Raw genomic sequence first — 16,042 nt, forward strand, 5'->3', positions numbered from 1 at the left:
ATCTAAAAATGAAGCATCAGTATCCGAATTGTTAGTTTTAATTAACTGAAGCTCCCTAGGATAAATAGTACCCACCAATTGACCAAAAAACGGATTATCCATATTAAGAATATCATCTAGATAGCGTGATGTATTATTAAATGCCGTTATAATATCTGCCTGCGTATCTGGAGAGAGGCTCAACATAAAGTCTCTTTCATAACAATATAAAAACAAATCTGCGACAAGGGGTGCACAATTTGTTCCCATGGGAATACCAACAACTTGTCTAAAAACTGCATTCCCAAACCTGATGTAAATGTTGTTCAATAAAGAGGAAAGGGCTTTACAAACTTCGTCACAGGTCCACATTGTATAATGTTTAATAATATTGTTAGTAAATAAAGCTTTACCAAAATTGCAAGCAATAAATGTAGCATTCTATCTGGCAAAAGTCTTTTGAATTAGGGCTGTTAATTTGTCATTTATTTAGTTATGTGGTAAAGTGGTATACAAAGTAGAAAAATCGTATGTACTGACTGTAGATACCTTGTAATTATTAATTTTCAACTTATCCAGGATTTCACCAGAATTTTTAATCGACCAAAATAAGTGTTTACCAGAGTTCTCGTATACTTTATCGCAGTATCTTTCCACGTGGGCTTTCACAGCAATTAGACATGATGTTGAAAGTATCATTTTAATATTCCACCGATGAAAACTTTAGTTTGCGGGTCAAATTATTACAATCATGGCATTATTCGGCTATTATAACTATACTTTCATTTTACTTCAATGACTATGTTGCTAAAACGTATTGAATACATTGTTTCAATTATATCAAAATACATTTCCTTCATAACAGTCTTGTGTTTAATGATTAGCAAATTAGCCTTTTAATATGTAATCTTACATTAACCGCAGTGTTAAATACCGGCAGGTGTTTCTCATTTTCTAGAAATGCCAGTTAAACTGTTGTTAGGAATGTGTGATAAAATCTGTAACGAGTTAGTAATCAGTCAGAATATCGTCTTTATTTAAGAGAAGCAAAAGTGAATGAACGTATTCCGTAATGCACATTCTCATAACATGTGTTTGTAATGACATTATTAGTAATGAACCGAGTCTCATGGTCCATCCAACTCATTTCACTTTGCAACATACAGACAAACAGAGTAATAGATCTAGAGTCGATATTATTCTGTTGTTTACTTTCGGTAAATGTGGAAACATAACGATAGAGTTAGACTGTCTAGATCGCAATACCTCGCAGTGTACCTATGAACCTTCTGCACAGACCAAGTCTGTAGAATTTCATGTTGTAGACACCCAGTTACTGCCTTTAGTTTCCAGACTTCCATAGATGTTGTCCTTGTTAAACTCACACATGCTGTCACTTCCAATTATGTATCCTCCATGCTTAACAAAACAGCTGTGCTGAATGAATATTCCCAGGTTTTCAAGGGCATTGTCTCCATTCCAGGGCAATGTTCTATATATCTGAAACATGATGCTAAACCTGTGGTTCACCTTCCACGAAAGATTCCTGTTGCATAAATAGAAAAAAAATAATAAAAAAGCTGCTAGATTAGATGGAGAAAATACGGGTCATTACGAAAGTTAGTGAGCCTACAGAATAGGTCAATTCAATGGTGACAGTACAGAAAAAGTCAGGTGACTTGAGAATAGTACTGGATCCGGGTGACTTAAGTGAAAACATTCGACGTCCTTATCATCCTACGAAAACTTCCCCAGCTAAACGGCGGTAAAATTGTTCACAAAATTAGACGCTAGGCCATATATTGTGCAATCCTTTTTATTGCGACGTTGTTCATTTCCATGTTCAGTACCATACTTGAAAGGTACATACACTAACTAATAGGTATTTCGTCGGCCGTGAACCTGTTCCGAAAGAAAATAGATGTGGTATTTGAGGGTCTCCCACGAGTAGCTGCCTTAGCAGACGACATTTTAGGCTATGACAACACAAGAGGGTAGCATGATGCGAGTTTGAGAGCAGGGCTCCTAAGGGCACTAGAAAAAAAGGTATACGCCTTAACCCAGATCAACTTGAAGTTGGGCAGTCCCAGTTATATCGATCATATGATATCTACATAAGGTCTCAAGCAAGATAAAGATAAGGTTTTTTGCAATTTGAGAGATGCATATCCCAGAAAACAGGTCAAAGCTCAAAACAGTACTCGGCATGAGTCAACATCTCCCAAGATATGCTTTCTGGGGTCACTTTACCCTTAGTGAATTATTGGCAAAAGATGTTGAATTTCTTTGGGGCCAATCACAGCAGCAAGCTTATGATTAGTTTATTGATATCATAACTTAATTAAGCTCCTGTCCTTAATTTCTATGGCCTGGTCAAACCCTGTGCCAGTAAGAGTCTTACACCAAGCCAAACTAACTATGCTACAATTGAGTCAGAGTGTCTTGGACTGGTATTTTGCTTGACGAAATACCCCCAGTGGGTATATGGAGAAAAGGTCAAGGTCGTTACGGACCAATTACCCTTAATAGCAATATGTAAGAAACCCTTCTTTGCTGCACCTTTTAGGTTACAGCGTCTGTTCTTAAGTACTTCGTAGTATGATTAAGATGTCACTTATAGGCAAGGAACTCAGATTCCTGTACCAGATTTGTCCAGATTTCCGATCGAGGTACATACCCATCCCTGACAGACACTGTAGATGTCCAGGTAAATATTGTGAAAGAAAGCTTACCGGTAAGTGGCCCGAAGCTGCAAGAAATCAAGGTCAACACTGGCCGAGACGAACAACTTTGATCTCTAAAACAAGTCATTATTGAAGGTTTGCCTTATAAATGAAATCACTGCAAGTCTGATTTGCTTGATTTCTGAACTACAGAGTTTACCGTCGTGGATTGGGTAGTCACAAGGGTCACAAAAAGTGTTGTTCATTACTCCCTAAGGGCAGACTTGTTGTCAAAACTTCATTTTTCAAGTCATTTAGAAATAGAGAAAACAATAAGTAGAGCAAGGGATATTGTTTTTTAGCCTAGAATCACCCAGGAAATTAATTAAAAATCTTGTTTTAAAATGTCCTGTATGTTTGCGACACTGAGACTCAAACCAGAAAGAATCTCTAAGAATGTTTTATAAAAATCAGTTGGCAATTATTCCGTAAACGCGTCGAGAAATTAAGTACTAACCCCTTAATATTTGGAAATGTAATATTTCAATGGCCTAGTAATAATAATAATATTTGAAGGAGGATATGCACGGACACTGAAAAAGAAATTTCAAAATATCTAAAAGATTTCCGATGCGCTTCTATGACTATAATAGCTTATATTTAGGTACTAATATTAAATGTAAAAATTCCTTATCAAAGAAATTTAAATTGACTTAATTAATGTGTTTATTGGAGTATATACACAAATTAATGTCATGTATAACAGTCATTTGTTAATAACACTTTCAGTTTTTAGTAAGGTAGTAGTATAAATTCATCCTATGCGGACTTTTATTAGTTGTGTACTATTTTCCAACCAACAAACAGTACGGTTTACACACAAAAACACATTGATTTTATGTTAACATAGTCATCATGAGTTGCTTATATTCTTAAATATGAATTTGTGTCTAATATTTCTTGAAACAACATAATAGATATATTTAATATCAAACTTTCGTTGTTATACTAGGTTTTGAATGATATAAGTAACTTTAACTGTTTTGCACATTAGAAGTTCATTTTATATAATGCATTTCTAGGTAGCGAACTTAGCCTTTCTCTTCATATTTCTCTAGATATTTTTTGTTTTCAAAATTGGCTTGTTTTTGCATGAAAACTTTTCAATCATCTCATAAATTAGAGACAATTTCACTAGCAATTCGTTTCGGAGGGAAAAACAATGTATATTTTCTTAAATTTTATCACGAATATCACTTTTCATCTGTATGAATGATATCAAGCTACATCTATTGTAGATTTTCATAAGAACAGTCAAGAATATTTCATTACCTCTAAAATAAACTTATCTTCACCTGTATCGTGAAAAGTCCGCCACTAAAAATCATTAAATCTATCTTAACGTCTTTTAACCTTATTGTTTTCTACTTTTTGTTTTGTCTGAGAACATAATATTAAACAAGAGCTGTCACTAATGGTGACAAATGCCCCCGCAGCACCTTGACCTTTGACCTGGTGACCTTGACCTATGACCCCAAAGTCAGTAGGGGTCGTGTACTCAATAAGTACTATCAGCATGTGAAGTTTGAAGGTCCTGTGTGCAGTGGTTCGCGAGTAAAGTGCCTTCATGCAAAAAGTTAACGTTGTGACGAACGAACTAACGAACGAACGAACGAACGGACGGACGGACGGACGGACGGACAGTTGAAAACTAATATGCCTCCCTCCAAGGGCATAAAAACAGTGTATAATCAAGCATTGGAAGATAGTTTTAATGGCTATACATATTGGGTTTCAGATGTTAGAAAACGGATTCTCATATATATTTGATCATCCTGAAGGTATAAATAAGCTTTTGTTTATGAACGAATTTAAATGTCGCGTTATTGACACTGTTAAACAAGAATGGTATGCTAATATTGAAAACAGTTCTGTATTGTATATGTATAAAAACGTTAAATATCTTTTTGAATATGAGCGGTATTTGGATATACTGAAAAGATGCTTTAGATTTTATTTTTGTAGACTAAGGATGAGTGGTCTTCCACTCGGAATACAGACTGGCAGATATAGTAGAAATTGAATTCCTCGTGAGGAAAGATATTATTTATGTTGCAACAATTTAGACATTGAAGACGAATACCATTTTGTTTGTGTATGTAAATGTTACGCTAATATTAGAAAGAAATATTTAAAAGTAGAATACTTTAGACGTCCATCGGTGTATAAGTTCATACAGCTCCTTAATTCAAATAACAAAACCGAACTTATTCAATTATCTAGATATGTAAAAGAAGCTCTAACCATCAGAAATGCAATTCTAACTGTCGAACGTTGATATCTTATGTTCATTCTCCACACATTTTCTACTGTATATGTAATTATATTCAAGGATAAAATACTAAATATAAATGATCCATAATGCCATGTTAATTGTCACGTTGATATTATATATGTATAGAATATGTATTATAGATGATGACTATGTACAAGTCTTAAAAAACTATCTGTTCTGTTCTGTTCTGTTCTTGTATACTAAGTCTTTACCTTACTGAATAAAAATCAACACATTTGTTATTGTCATGTGAAATACTCTTCATAGGTAAAACTAAGCTCACAATTTGCAATAATTTGCAAATTTATTTATCAATGTTTATTAATGAAAATGATATTTTATTTACTCAAACATGCATTTTCATATAATTATACGGGTACGTTTTCTATATGTTTATGTACGCATCTTAATTCTTATGTTTGTTTGAAAGCTTTGATTTTACTATAATTTATGATTGAAACTGACCTGTTTTTTCGAGAGGGCGTTTCAACAACACAAGCACATTCCGCAGTGCGATTGTTTTATATCCAGTAAAAGTTCTGGACGTTTATTTCCTGCTCATATATTATCCATTAAATATCGACATTATGTTGGTCCAAAGAACATTAATTTAGTACCAAGTAATTTTTTATTAGCTAGATATTTCAAGATTTTTGCTCCAAATATTTAACTATCAAGCCGAAATTTCGACATATAAACTCAACAGTTTTAGTTATCTCTAGGTTCACATGTTCAAATCATTGACGTCTAAACACTGAAAAGAGTTCCCGTAGCATTTGTTTAGAAGCCTTTTACCTGCACCCTTCAAACTTAGTGGGGTGATTGGCATAATGGAGTAGAGAACCCCTATTGCTTTTAAGATCAATATGTTAAAGGCTAAGGATGCAACAGCCGGAATGATTCCTCTCTGTTTCTTCGTTTAAAAAAAAGTTTCTTTGGTCACACATTCAGCGAGTTTATTCAAGAGGTTCCTCGGATGAGCGACCTAGTGCCATTTGATTTTCTTGTTAACGATCTTTGCCTTAAGCTATGGACAAAAACAGAATACTTTAAAAGATTTTGGCTGAATATATGCCCTTGTTTGAAATAAAAATTGATTAAGTATTCCGTACCAGCCTGCGTTCTATAAATGCCCGCCACAACCCACCTCGATGTAATTTAATTTAAGCCAAATCTATATGGTGACCTATAAATTTTCTTTTTGTTTTAGATTAGGTAGACATAAGCAAATACATGTGCAGAGTTTGATTTAGTTCTATTATTTAAAACTCGATAAAATAGCAGAAATACCAACTTAAGATTGACAATAATATGAAAAACTAACCATCGGTCTGCTTAACAACTATTGCTTTTTTGTTTTATAAAGTCAATTTCTTTTGATTTCTCTAAGCATGTTTCCACTAGAAATATTGTTTTCTGTTGTAAAAAATGCTTAGATTTCATATTTAACATAGTAATTGTACTTAAATGAAATTTTGAAAAATATTAAAAATAGCATCATATCTGAGGACAAATAAAACTGAAACAGTGCTCGTGACCTAGTATTTTTATTTCATTTTTTCAATACATCATAACATGATCTTGTAATACAGAAGATTTCATCAAAATCTATTTTTGCGAAAAGAAAATCACGAAACTGCCGCGAGCGTCTTTAAGCGAAAACCGTTTTCCTTTCTATTTCAGTGACAGTGACCTTAACCTTGACCCTAGTGAACTTTTATGCAGTCCCAAACTCCGTCCCTATACCAACTACTTATATACAAAGTTTCATTGCAATCGGTCTCTCCTAATTAACGTTATTGGGCGGAAACCAAGGATTGCAATGCATGACCAACGACATCCGACAGTCTAATATAAGTACTGGAATACCGTTTCACTACAGTAAATTACACGTTTATTTCTTCAAATTATAAATTATATCATATAAATATTTTTTCTATTTCGTGTGTGAACTATCGTTTACAAGGCAAATCAGAAATAATTTTGTGTAGAAATATTATGTACAAAATTTCTACAGGCCTCACAAACAAACGTTTATAGCACGGTGCATTTAAAACATTTCCGAGTGTTTATAGTATGGGCATTATGACAATATTATTGTTTCCATATCAAAATCAAACATTTGTCTATCATTCCGACGGAAATCTCTCGCTGGTATAAGGAGAAACAGAGGTTGGTAATTTTCTTTGAACGATCCATTTCACAAAGACAGCTAATTATTGTTTGTCTACTTTTCTCGGTTAATGAGAGACCACAGTAAAAAAATAATAATAGATATTTTTGTCATACATGTGTTTGCAAATCACGTTTTAACAAAATATTATTTTTTTCATTTCTGTTTGAGAAAATCACGCGAGCATTGTATATTTGATAAGAATGTAAGAAAATATTCCCGAGAAATTTCTCAACTTGCCTTTGGCACATATGCAAGCATGTTGCTAAAACTAATGCTTTTAATTTCTGAAGTGAGTTTATAGATGTAAATATAGATATTGTAGTTCTAACGTTTGCGCGTCCGATCAAATTGAAAAGTTCAATAATGTTTCTAAATGAAAATCCTCCATCAGATCTCCTATACATCACTCGGGGTACCAATAAATTCGGTTGTGTGAACTATTTCAGATGTTATTACGTTTGAATGTTCAACAACATGTGTACAGGTTTGAATTTATTAAGACATTTCCTGCATAGGTTCTGTTATTCTTGTGAAATTTTATTGTGTACATCTGTTAATTCAAGAATATACCTGGCAAAGCGTTTGTCTAAACATCTTTTTATCAATGCTTTGGTAACTCTTTTTCTAAAACTCCTAACAACGCTGTTGGTCTAAATATTGCATTTGTTTTCTTTGCTAAAAGTATTTAAATCAAAAGAACAAGATCATATAATGGGAACCCCTAACAAGTGCTAACCCGGGTTTCAATGAGTATTATCATTATTTTCAGCATCAGTGCTATAGTTATTGCAACTGTCGGCTAGGGGACGCATCCAGCGTCTTGAATTATTACTCGGATTGTTCGGTTTTTATTCCAAATGCAAGGTGCGCGTTACTCTAGCAACAGTATGTATTTATATCGACGCGTTTTATGAGCAAAATTGAATAGGTCAGGAAACTGTTCTGTGATCATTATCAGATTTGAACCTGAAGTTAATGACAACAAACAATACGTTTACTTTTCATAATACATGTACATAGAAAGCGAACGTGCATTTTTGTAAATTTAGAAAGTCACAAAGTTCTGAGAAGTTAATTCAAATTATCTAAGTAAACCTTAAAGAATACAAAAATCGGTTTGAATTAAACAGACAAATATCAAAGAAGGATTTCCAGACGATACTAAAATATTACTACATCAGATCAATTTTGTGATTTTATGAACATATGCTGCACAGAAATAAAATGTCGGGCAAAGATTTTCAACAGGATACGGGCTTGACGAGACAAATGAGTCAACTCTTTTGATGGCGGCTTAATTTAAATCTAATCATACAATATTTCGTTATATTTCAACAGCGATTACTGGCAAAAATTTCTGCGTCTGTATTAAGTTTCATGTTTAGTGAAATATCAAACAATATGACATATTATAAAATATATATTAATGGTCAATAATGTGCGATAAGAAATTCTATTTAGGTAATGGAACAGCAGTGACAATTGATGAATTATGCATTCTCAGTACGCAATATCAGCATTTTCTGGTTCTTACGGCAAGGCCTGTGCGCGTTGAGGTACTTTTACGTCTGGGGAATGCTGAAGAATACACAACCACACGGATATTGCTTAGTGTCATTACGGGTCCACCATCCCAAAACTAACAAACTATCTGAAACTTGACATTATCTCTTTACACAAGACCAATTTAAGTAAAGTCATTTTATTTTCATAATGCGTATCTTTCAAAAACTTAATTCGGATGTTCAGTCATCTAACTATATTTTTCTATCAGCATAAAAGTAAGAGCAATTGTAGAGATAATGTAATTCACCACCTAACAAGCTATTGTTAAATAAATGACAGTCTCCGTTCTCTAGCAGTAATATAAAATAATCTTATTCTTTACAGGCAGTTTGTGATTCTTACATCTAAATTTACATAGTGTGATAGCAATATCAATTGGCAGAAGACTGCAAAATTTCTCAAATACCAATTATTGCTTATACATTCTGTAATTGAGACATTTACCAGAATTATTAACAATACTGTTCCAGTTTGAAACTGAAACTAAATAATTTGATTAAACGCCTATTTTTATACAATGATATATTCAATGGCGTTGTACAGAATAATAATAATTATTATTATTATAACAATATTAATAATGACAATAATAATTATAATAACAACCTTATTGTAATAAACATTCCTGATCGCACCCATCCCCTTGAGGTCATTTTACCCCTACTGCCATTACCAGTGCTTAAAGCATCTGGTTCGCCCAGACGGGCTGCATACAGAGGTTCAACCCCCCCCCCCCCCCCCCCCCCCCACACCGGTTAATGTTGCTATCATATACTATTTAAGAAAGAAATACTACACACTTCTCTACCCGTAGAGCCTTACCAACAAGTGCGTTTATTAAACAAACCTTGAAGATATAAATGTTGAAATGTAAAACCTTTTACAAAAAATTAAGAACTATCACCTGCTGTTTTCACATGATAAAGAATTATCAAATATTTAAAACAATGCCGCGAAATCTCTGAAATACAGTGTCTTAAGATTGTTTTTGAATGTGTCAAGTGATTTACTTTTGCGTAGTTCTAACGTCAGTTCATTCCAAAGTTGTAGACCAATAGTACCGAAACTTCTATCATTGAATGTTTTGCACTTGTTGTATGGAACAACATAACGGCATTTCAGAATTTTCAGACGATCTCAAACCTTGTCTACTTGGAATATCCTCTGTAAGCATTTCTGTTAAGTACAGAGGTGCTCTGCCAGTGTGACAGCTATACATGAAAAAGAGTATCTTGAACTCAATTCTTGCTTTCACCGGCAACCAATGTAAGTGGTACAATGCTTGTTTAGAACTGTCAAATTTCCTCCTGTTAGGGACAAATTTTGCGCACATGTTTTGAATACGTTGAATCTTATACTTTTTTTTGTAAACTGAGCTTAACGATGGAGTTTTCTGTTCTAACCAATAATTAGACGTACCCAGATTATCCAAATTAGCTCTAACTAAGGAGATGTAGCTAAAATTGATATAGCAAAAGAGATGTACTGTGTATATTCATGTTTAAATCCGTTTTATCGGTTTTCCTTTCTCGTTCCTGACAAACCTGTGTCAAAACATTAATGGGGACTTTAAACTTGTTAATGGTGCGCACCTACCCTAATCCCACTTTTAACAGACATCATTTAGAGGGCAGTGTAAATAAAGTCATCAACGCCAGCTGAATCAAAGATTAAAAAATATACTCATATATGAAATGGAAATGTAAACCACAAAAATGCCCACGTAAAAAAAAGAAAAAGTAAAAGAACCATATCAATAGGCTTTGACATTGTCTATCATGAAGCTTTACATCTTTTCTTCAAATACAATCAAAGAGCGTTGAATACATCAGCAAAAGGGATAACACCAAACATACAGTGTGTCTCCAAATGGTTGCCTTTTTGCTAGACAAAATAATTTATAGCAAATCAATCACTTCCAAAAAATAACGTTTTGTCTACAATTTGTAGTAAATGAGATTGCCTAACTTTTGTGAATGTTCCAATTTCACCTTAAGATCGCAGTTTCTTTATTTGTTAAATTAGCTTTTATTTCTTTACCTTATTGCACATATGGTATTTATTGCCAAAATCAAAAGCCAATAACAAGAAGCATTTCTGGTGATAAAATGTAAACGAACTAGTTATTTACTGTGTAAACGTTTGGTTTTGATGCCAGGTGTTGCTTAAGTATATTATAAATGCTATTAATTTATTTCCCAGTACCTGCAAAATAATGATCCGTCATTATTTCATTCTTCACTTACGAATTATAAAAGAGATATATCACCAGGCAAATCTTTTTTCAAAGAAAACCATTATTTCCCGGGTGAACATATACTGGAAACTGACTCCGCGGTAGATAGCATTACATAATACAAAGTGGTATCATAAAACAATCAAAAGTGATGGAGTGTAACGCAAAAATATACTTAGAAGTGTTCTAACCATTATTTTCCCATTCAATGTTCGAAACTTGTTTCCTTCCGTATTCTAGTATTAATGTTGTTGTTTTTTACAAAATTGATAAAAAGACGTTTAGAACTGAATATCAATTACAGATATCTGGCAGTATTTATTTGGTCACAGATTTCAATGAGTTTCACCCATCATCCCGTTCTGTTTGAAATGTCTTATGAATATTCGGAATAATACCACAGTAAACTGTAACGAAAGAACGTAATTTGTCATTTAGAACATATAGCAATTGTCACCTAATACTGAAGCCATTTCAATGGAACAATATACCATAGTTTAATAAGTTGTTGTTTGTGATACTGCTGGCAAATAAGACTTTTGTTGCAATATGGTACACTTTAGAAACCAAAACGCTAAACTTGAAGGCGAGTAACTCCATCATAAAAAGTAGAATAACTATTTGCAGGAAATTTTCTATTGGATAGAAATTCACCAATGTATAAAGATAATTCGCAGAACGACAAAGCACATTCATAGAAAGCGCCTTAATTCTATCCCACTTTTAATAATATCTCTGTATTTGATTTGACTTTTATATCCGGATAATAATTCTAAGGTTATAAAATAGTGTGTGTTAAAATTTTACACTGACAAAAGACATTAAGTAGAATTACATTTACAAGAATTATAAATCTTCCTTGATTTCTGTTCAAATCATATCCTTTATTGAATTATGAATTTCTGAAGATTAATCATTAAGTGTTGAAGCAGACTGATTTAAACTGCAAACGGAAAATAGAGGACATTTAGATATGTTGCTTTTTACAAGAACTATAACATTACCTTGCTTACTTTTTTATTATCGCCCTAAGCCTTTATATAACTTACTTGTCTGGATATGACTGTTTAAGTGCTGAATTTATCCAAACTGCATACTCAGATGGGCAACATCAATAACCGGTTATCCTGACGCCCGCTGGACAAAACCCCCACTGGAAAACTAGCCCCGTTGTAAATTGATAGATAGAGGTTTTTTATTTACTTCTATCGATACGAAGCCCATCCTTGTAATTCAACAAGGGAGTGTTGTTACGGAATGGACGTGTCTTACGTATACAACTTCTGGTTTGAAAACGATCGTTATAATTTTCGAAATTCCCTAACACTTTCTTCAGTCTGAATAATCTAACAAAATTCCAAAGGTTAACGCAGATGTCTGATGGTTTTAAAGGAGATGTTGTTTAAAGGAAAGTGTGAACCGACGGACGACGGACGGAAATCGGACTGTGAGCGATCACAATAGCTAACTTCGAGCACCCAGGTGAGCTAAAAATCAGCAAGTATCATATTGAATACCTTACATTATACAAAATAACATTTTTCAATTCTTTAATTGTTGTTTCGAAGCACAAAATGAATATCGCTTTGTGAGCCTATAAACATGAGTTTTCAAATGGCTGAAATTCACAATGCAAAACAGCAAATCGAATGTTTTGATGATTTAAATATCTAAACAAAAGATTCCTATCAACAAAGTTTTATTTTTCCATAAATATACATGAAATTCTTATTATTACAGATATTAGCATGTTAATGCCTTTGTTCACAAACTAATGAATAATGCAATACAAATAGTAAACGGTTAAGTTGTTGTCTTTTTTTAACATGAAAGCTAAGATCATAGCACTGAATTTCTAAATTTATGTTTCAAGATGATTAATCGATTAAGTGACGATAAGAGAAAATTCTGTTAAAACTTGCAAAAATGTCTGTGAAATTCATGAAAGTGCATACAGCTCAATTTTTCGGAACTGCATACCTTCGACCCCCACCATCCACGAGAGAAATGCCTCCCTCACTTTTAAAGGTCTTGCTACATGCCAGTACAGACTACTGCACACATTCATCCTTTCCTACAGTTTCATAATGCCAAAATACTTATGTTAAAAGGTCTTTAAGAAACTTAATGACTATCACATGCCAAATACTAAGCCTTGTACCATAATTCCTTGGCAATTTATTAGAACTTAATGGTTTCCACATTAAAAAGCTCACGAATGCATTTTGGACGCGAAAGAATATGCCCATGACCCCTCTCAGAAGAATATGAGCTGCATTAATCCATTCTATCAAAAATTATATGATAATAAATGTTTTATGGCGCATAAGGGTAAGATGCATAAGCCATTATTCGAAACTGAAATTCGTACTCACAAAATGAAAAAGTAATCATGTGAATAAAATGTTTGTAATCATAATAGCTGAAAATATTATACATGTAGATATAAAAATAATTACTTGTACAAAAATTGGTCGGTAAGATTATTGTTACCGCTGTTCTTATCTTTTCTGATGTTATTAGTTTAAATATAAAGGACTAAGAAATCATTTTCTAAGCCTTTTGTCTTGTTCTGGTTTTATATTTTAGCACTTTCTCTAAACTAAGTTTAAATGTCTGCCTTCATTGTACAGTCTTATGTAAAATATGTACTTTGCCAATAGATTATTTCATGAACATAACATAGCATAATTTTATTTGTATTAAACAACATTTGCATATTTAAAGCCATACAAAATTACATATAGTCAAAAACATATAGCAATCTCAAAGAAATTTCTGAGAAGGTAGACATAAACAATATTTGTCTAAATAAATATGATACGCAGACGTGTAAGATTTAAGAAATTACAAAAATGTCTAAAAAAAATTAGTGTTTTTAAAAGCATTATATAAGAAATTTATATATATATATATATATATATATATATATATATATATATATATATATATATATATATATATATATATATATATATATATATATATATTCCATAGTTTTAATGACTTGCTTTAAAAAGATATTCAATCTAATGACACAATGAAGGATTTCAGAACTGGTTGAGAAGATTGCTAGAGAGACTGAGTTTTGACAATGCTATTCTATATTTATTGAAATGTATATTATATCTATATATTTTTCAAGTTCAATGTAAAATACTACTAGAAAATCAGTCTGTTAGAATTATTCATACTGGAGCCCAAAGTTTGCTTCAAACACCTGTTTAATGCATTGTTTTCATTATCTAATATTCAGCTTCCTTTAAACAAACGTACTTGTTCACACCTGTATCCGAACACAGTTCACAATTTCTAAAGATTATCTTTATCTATCAATTATGTTTAGTTTTATACATTTCAACCTGAAATTAGAACATGGATGAATTTTTGTGTTTTTGTTCAAAGGTGTTTCATATGTAAACTTGAACGTAAATGTCTTTCAATTTGCTTGCATACATTTCGTAAGTGAAACATTTGACTGGTCACGCTCCTTACATTAACAAATCAGCCTCTTCTTATGTTTCATTTTAAATTAATTCCTGTCATAGTTCTCACAAAACTGGCCATTAACTGTTCTGCAAAGAATTCAAATAAATCTGATGCTGTTACAAATCAGTCTGTTCAAACCTGTACCCAAACGAGTCATTTGCAGAAATTCATAACTGCCTTTACCGCCTGTAAAATATTTTTTGTTTTCTACTATTCATTCTTACATATAACGTTATATTTCATTTTAAATTACTTCCTGTCATAGTTGTAACACGGTTAACTTCTCCTGCTGCCAAATGTGATAATACAGCCAGATAATCAACAGGTAGCAATCTATAATGAAAGCTCTCTGACTAGGAAATATGAATTATCAGACTAGCAGCAAGTTTAGTGAAACACGATTTCTAGTTCCTGAGGATTTGTTTATTTTTTTCTGCGGACAGTCAACAAACTGGCCGTCAATTGTTCTGCAAAGGATTCAAATAAATCTGATACTATAACCAATCAGTCTGTTCAAAGCTGTACCCAAACGAATCATTTGCAAACATTCATAACTGCCTTTACCGCCTATAAAACATTTTTGTTTTCTACCGTTCATTCTTACATAAAACTTTATTGTTTTTTTTGTTTTTTTTTTTTTTTTTGTTTGTTTGTTTTTAGTCAGAACAAATGTTAGCTATCCGTACAGTTTATATGTTTATATGTTGATGATATAGATATTTGTTTGTTTCAGTGAAATATCAATTTTATTTCACAAGTGAGCATCAAAAACTGATATTTTCACGAGTGGCGTAGCCACGAGTGAAAATGACTTTTTTGGTGCTCACGAGTGAAATAAAATTGATATTTCATTGAAACAAACAAATTTTCTTTTTATTTCATGTGTAAAACTCTACTTTTGTCGCGTAATTTATAAAACGTCGAAAATCGCGGGAAAGGTCAGCAGAAAGAATAACACAAATGACGTCATTTTAACGACGTCATCGTCATTATGGTCCCCGGTATTCATAACGCTCGGTATACAGTATGACTTCAAACGCGATGGAGTACCGGAACTAGTTCGGCAAAAACAGTGAAAAATAAAAATGATAATCTACTGTTTCAAAACTGTGGATTATCACTTTTATTTCACTGAGAAAACTCTATAATTCACTGGAAAACATAAAATAAATTATTCGTATATTTTCGCGGGCGTCAAAATACTATTCCTAAAGAGTGTGCATTTCAACAAGATCACAAATACTATCATACATTTCAAAACCTTTTTTTATTTTGGCCAAGATGCCGGGAAGATATGCTAGTAACACTGTTTAGGCAGGTCTGAAAATAACAATATTTTCAAGTATGTTTCTTTCCCTTTTGTTATGTAATTACGTTAACGCGCTTACTTTGAATATGACTTAAGTAGCCCGTTTTGTTGAACACCATACCTATTTAGACTAACCTTTTAAAAAAACGATGGACAGAAACATGTTTGAACTAGTATCGTATGTTCTCATTTCTTTTGAATATCCCAAGGCATTTGTACTTGTTCAAATTTATTAAGACATTTCCTGCACAAATTCTTCTATTGTAAGACTTTATTGAGGTAACTCCCA

The sequence above is a fragment of the Mercenaria mercenaria genome, chromosome 11 (genome assembly GCF_021730395.1).
Source record: "Mercenaria mercenaria strain notata chromosome 11, MADL_Memer_1, whole genome shotgun sequence".
Classification (NCBI taxonomy): Eukaryota; Metazoa; Mollusca; class Bivalvia; order Venerida; family Veneridae; genus Mercenaria; species Mercenaria mercenaria.